The following is a 5921-nucleotide window of genomic DNA, read 5'->3' as shown; positions in this document are numbered from 1 at the left end:
GAGTCTCCTGCTCCAGCCTCCCAAGTAGCTGGGCTCACAGGCGTCCACCACAATGCCCGGCTAGATCTTTCCAGTATCAATGATGTTTAAGGAACAGAGCTGCTCAGGGATCCTTGGTGAACACAAAATCAGAACAAGGGCACAGGATGGTGAGGGAGGGCTCTGCTGGGAGGAACATCCCCTCTGCATAAGAAGGAACCTCTGTCTTGTGGCCGAATCCTTCTGACCCCTCACGCACTGGGCCTGTCTTCTGCCTGTGTCTGCCGTGTATCAAACATGCTGACCTTGGTTTCTGTGGATGCCAAGTTTTAGTGCAGATTCCCCCCCAGGTCACTGACATATGTTTTTCTTTACCTGACAATAGGAATCAAGTAATTGCGGGAATTTAATTAGCTGAGTTCTCACCATGCAAGAAACTCTGCACAGTCACAGTCTTTAAGGATCCAGTAGAACACCAAACGAGAAAGGTCAATGGCAGGGGTCCATCTGCACTGGAAGCATCTCAAAGAATAAAGTTGACTAAGTTCCTGGAGAGTCAATTCTTGAAGACAAAGAGCAAAGGCAGGGGTAGAAGAGATTTCATCCTCTTGCGGAGAGGGGCAGTTCTCAAAATACAAAAAGGTGGCAAGAAGTTTCCAGAACCTCACACAAAGAAGCGGAAGGAAATGCTACCCTTCCTCTTAGCCTGAACGTAGCCCTGCATTATGCGTGAATGAAGAGATGGGAGAGAGGAGGTTTGTGTACGTGGCCATGGGGTTGCCAGAGCGCATTTTCAGGGTACGCTTGTGCAGTGGTGGTATTAAGGTCAATTTAGGGAGCAGTCTAGTGAGAAGGGGCTTAGAGAACTTGTTTGGAAGCCACATTTGCAAAGCAAATGGTTCGTTTCTACTCAAGTTAAATGTTTCTTGGAGTGGCCTGGGGTGCAGATGAAAACTGGAGAAGGGAATGAAGACTTTGACAATTGCTGTGGGATTACTGCGGCAGAGGAGTGGGATGAGGAAGGAGGCCTAATCTGTCTTTGAATCAGATACAGTGCCTAACAGGACGAGTAGCACAAGACAGGTGGTCAACAGTTTATTAGAGAACAACAAGAGAGTTTTTAGTGTCCTGTCAATAAGATCATGCTGCGTTTGTTTCCTGCCTGAACCCACTGGCTTCTCTTTGCTTCATGTCTAGTGATTGTGCTCTTAATTTGGACCATCTGACTTGCCTGCCTGCCCTTGTCACAACCAGAGCTAGGAAAAGATCAAAAGTGGACCACCACCTTTCTCTCTCTCCCCCATCTTCTCTTCTCTCACTCTTGCTCTCTGCTCTCTTCTCTCTCTCTCATCTCTCCCACCCACTTTCTTCCCCTTCTCTAACATAAAATAAACTTAACTTTCATATCCTAAAAACAGAAAGATAGAGAAAAGATAGTAGACTAGCAAAACTACTAACAGTGCTCGTTTCGGCAGCACATATACTAAAATTGGAACTATACAGAGAAGATTAACATGGCCCCTGTGCAAAGATGACATGCAAATTCATGAAGTGTTACATATTTTTGCACTTTCTACACTGCTGGTGGGAATGCAAGCTAATACGGCCTTTTTGGAAAGAAGTTTGGAGAATACCCAAGGAACTACCATTCGATCCTACAATTCCTTTGCTAGGTATATAGCCAGATGATCAAAAATCATTTTACAACAAATACATTTGCACCAGAATGTTTATTGCAGCCCAATTCATAATTGCCAAGACATGGAAACAGCCCAAATATCCATTGACCTATGAATGGATTCACAAATTGTGGTATACATACACCATGGAATACTATGCAGCCATAAAAAAGATGGAGACTTCACATCTTTTATGTTTACCTGGATGGAGCTGAAACATATTCTTCTTAGTAAAATATCTCAAGAACGGGGGAGAAAGTATCCAGTGTATTTAACACTACTATGAAATCAATATATAATCACCTACACATTCATATGAATGGTGAAACATAACTATAGTCCAGAAAGTAAGAGAGAAGAGGAGAGAAAGGGGAGAGGAGAGGGGAGGCTGGGAGGAGGGAGAGTATTTGGTGGGACCTCACTTAATGTGCATAATGCAATGGTACACTTCAAAACTATTAAGCAAAGAGTATAATTCTCTTACCACAACAAATAAGTAATCGAGGTGATGGATGTGTTAATTAGATAGATGTAAGCATTTCATATTGTCTATCAAATCAGTACACGGTACCCCATAAATGCATCAATGTACACAGTTATGACTTAATAAAGAAAAAAAAAACTACCAACGAAAATCTAAAAAACCAAACAAAAACCTAGGATTTGAGTTTGGAAAAAGAACAGGCTGAATTGACATACCAGAGAAGGAGGGGCTGGAAGTGAATGTGGAATTGGAAGCAGAGACCTACATCTCAGCAAGAAGCCACGGAGCACAAACAGGCACCTCGTATTGTCACCCTCCACCTTTTTATAATGCAGCTGTTCATGGTTGGCACTCACCTCAGTCTTTTCTTTTCTTTTCTTTTGAGACAGAATCTCAAGCTATCACCCTGGGTAGAGTGCCATGGCATCACAGCTCATAGCAACGTCTAACTCTTGGGCTCAAGCGATTCTCTTGCCTCAGCCTCCCAAGTAGCTGGGACTATAGGTACCTGCCACAACGTCTGGTTATTTTTTGGTTGCAGTTGTCATTGTTGTTTGGCGGGCCCAGGCTCCGGTATATGTGGCTGGCACCCTAGCCTCTGAGCCACAGACGCCAAGCCAACTCACTGCAGTCTTATCTGGATCCATTTGTACGGGAATAAATAAAGTTAAGTACCAATGTGCATCTTCGGAGAGGACCGTTAAAACCATAAAATTCCAGAAGGATGGTGATCCACTAGCTACCGTGGCTGCCACCTGGGCCTTTGCTTCTCATTCCTTTCACTGCTATTGTCTTTGCAGGAGAATCCTCATTTGGACAGGATTGAAATATTCAGTCAGTTGTACTTCCTTTTGGAAAAGAGCACTCTTCTCACCGAGCAGAGATGGGTAACATGCCTCCTTGATCGAGTCTGGCGAAGTGAAATGTCCCTTTTTCTGAAATTCCTCCGTTGTGTTACACCCATCATCTTGCCTTATTAAAATGGAAAGAACTTCCCCTTATGTGCGTCCCATTCTGCCATTTATCAGAATTGGGATAGATTGTGCCTTTCCACTCAATTTGGACAATGAAATGAGTTTCATTTTTATTTATGGGCTTCATAAATCCGTTTCACTTGCTGCTTTTCATGCCCCAGTTCCATGCTGTTGTGTTGGGATTTCCCACTCTGCCAGGCAATTAAACCAGAAAGTCGTGGAAAAAAATTTTCTTTATAAAATTCTTCTAAATCCAACATATACATAAATCATCTCCACTTCAGGTCCAATATATTCAAGGGATGAGATCTTTAAGTCTTTTTTTTTTTTAACACCCTCCTCCCTAAATTAATTCTTTTGCTGTCATCACCAAGCCCGTCCTCATTTGAGTTCTAAAGGTTAGTTCAATATTCCAGGATGGAAAGAACACTTTCATTTTAAATACTATGTTTCCAGACTTGGTGCCAGGCATGTAAGAATATAACATGGTGGCCGTGTGGCTGAAGGGTCTGAGGAACAGCACGGTGGTGGGGGGGACTCACAAACCATGCTGATCACCTGAGCTCGGAGCGGGAGGAGCCTCAGAGGGAAATCTCAAGCAGCAGCAAGAAGAGTTCCACGTTCTATGTGAGATTACAAAACAGACAAACAAAACCCCTATCAAACCCAATGCGCAGACCAACACCATGAAAGGAAGGGTGGAGGGACCAGGTCCTGTCGCCCAGCACTTTGCCCTTCTCACAGGAAGTTTCTGCTATTTCTCTAAATGCAGAATGGAAAGCAGGCTTCTATCTAAGAAGGCTACATCTGGTAGGATCCAGTAGACCCAATCCGTGTAATAGAATGTGTGGACTGGATTCACGTATAGTCACTACTGTTACACAACATTTGAGAAATAAGGCTTCATAGGACGTTAGTTAGACAGCAAGCTAGTAATCTGAATTTTGTAATAGCCCAGACACAAGCCAGGCTGAATTAGGTCTGATGATTCCTTTGATCTAATCATCCCACATAACTCTATATATCAACTAGTGGAAGCAGGCAAGGAATATTTACATATGGCCCGACTAGGGTATAAGCCAGCAGTTCTCAACCTGTGGGTTGCGACCCACAGGAACTATATTAAAGGGCCAAGGCATTAGGAAGGTTGAGAACCCCTGCTATAAGCTATTTAAGAGCAGGAACCTAGGGAAAACAGGAAAGGAATGTTTGGATTTGTGCCCCCCAGACTGGAGGCCACTTAAGATCGAGAACCACTGTTGGTTCTCTTTATGTCTAGTCTATAGAAAAGGCTCCGTGATTGTTAGATTCATTCACGTGAAATTCTTTGTATGCAAGTAAGCTGGCTGCTTCGATTGTCATGCCACTAATCATCAGAGTTGACCCAGATGCTAGGGCTGACTGGGAAGGTATTCCCTTCCTCTCTCTGCAGAGCCTGGGAAGGTGAGCTAGCAAGCAAGCATGTGTAAATGTTGTGTATCACACGATGTTGACACGGTTGACACAAGTGTTTTGGTCCAGCTGGCAGGTAGGTCCCTGGAGTGGAGATGGGTGGATCAGAATGTGACGAGAATGTCACCAACCATTAGGATCATCCACCTCCCTTTGCAAACCACACAACCTCTTGGCTTCAAAGGTACTTGCCTAGTAGGGAGGGAAGAGCTAACAGGAGTACCACGCCTACTCTAGTTCACTTAGCTGTTACTATTACCATGAAAGAGTCATAAACCAATATTCAATCTTTTGAACTTTTGCTAATGTGAGTCTCTCCCCCTGAATCTGACATATTATGGTGAATCAAGTTCTAGACTTGGCCAAGGTGCAGTCTAGAGCCCACATTGTGCTAGCCATAGTAGAGTATGATACCATGAAACTTCCTGCCTCAGCAGCCAGCCAGTCTGTTTAAATATTTCTTTCCTTTTTCTTTTTCTTTTCTTTTCTTTTTTTTTTTTTTGAGACAGAGTCTCAAGCTGTCGCACTGGGTAGAATGCTATGGCATCATAGCTCACAGCAACCTCCAACTCAGGCTCAAGCAATCCTCTTGCCTCAGTTTTTCTAGTAGAGACGGGGTCTCGCTTTTGCTCAGGGTCTCAAACTCGTGAGCTCAAGCAATCTACACGCCTTGTCTCCCAGAGTGCTAGGATTATAGGCATGAGCCACCACACCGGCCAGTATTTCTAATACTACATAATATCTCAGGAAGTACTTAATTCTGCATGCTAAAATGAGCAAGATTTTCTATCCCTCTGCATTGCAAAATTGCAATAAAATTCTCAAAGAACAAGACAGTGCTTGCAAAAAAAATTTCTTTTTCTTAGTAACACTGAACAGAGATGAGCTTGAACCAACATAGAGACTCAAGACTGTTTCATAAAGTTGTGCAGGCTTCATATCGCACAAGGAACACCATCAAAGAGGCACTGTCCCCATCACAGGTATTGTATATTTTTATGTTTACTGGCCAATAACCATAAATGCCTTGGGGAAAGGCAGCCTTTTTCTGAATTGCACAAAGATACCAATAAAGCCCTGGTGAAAGGACAAGGGAGCCAGCATTCCCCTTTATCTTTTCCACTTAAAAAAAAATTATATACATATATCTATGTGTATATATATATTTTGTATAGGCACCCCAGAAGTTCCTCCACATGCCCCAATCATGTATAACCCTTCTTTTCCCAGAGTAACAATTATCCTGCTGTAGTTATCACTTCTTTGCACATTAAAAATCATTTTATCACCCAACTACATATCTCTAGACACTATTATTTAGTCTTGCTTTTCTTTCTTTTTTTTTTTTTTTTT

General features: G+C 42.9%; 1 non-coding gene across 1 annotated transcript; it reads left to right on the top strand.

The window, feature by feature from the left end:
* The first annotated feature begins 1438 nt into the window (after positions 1 to 1438).
* Positions 1439 to 1545, top strand: LOC111722283. The gene has a single exon (XR_002771126.1). It is a non-coding gene; the product is annotated as a U6 spliceosomal RNA (small nuclear RNA).
* Positions 1546 to 5921: the final 4376 nt, after the last annotated feature.

The sequence above is a fragment of the Otolemur garnettii genome, unplaced genomic scaffold, assembly GCF_000181295.1.
Source record: "Otolemur garnettii isolate 467f Iridium unplaced genomic scaffold, OtoGar3 scaffold00229, whole genome shotgun sequence".
Classification (NCBI taxonomy): Eukaryota; Metazoa; Chordata; class Mammalia; order Primates; family Galagidae; genus Otolemur; species Otolemur garnettii.
The sequence above is the reverse complement of the archived record's forward strand: the minus strand, read 5'-3'. Positions and strand labels throughout refer to the sequence as shown.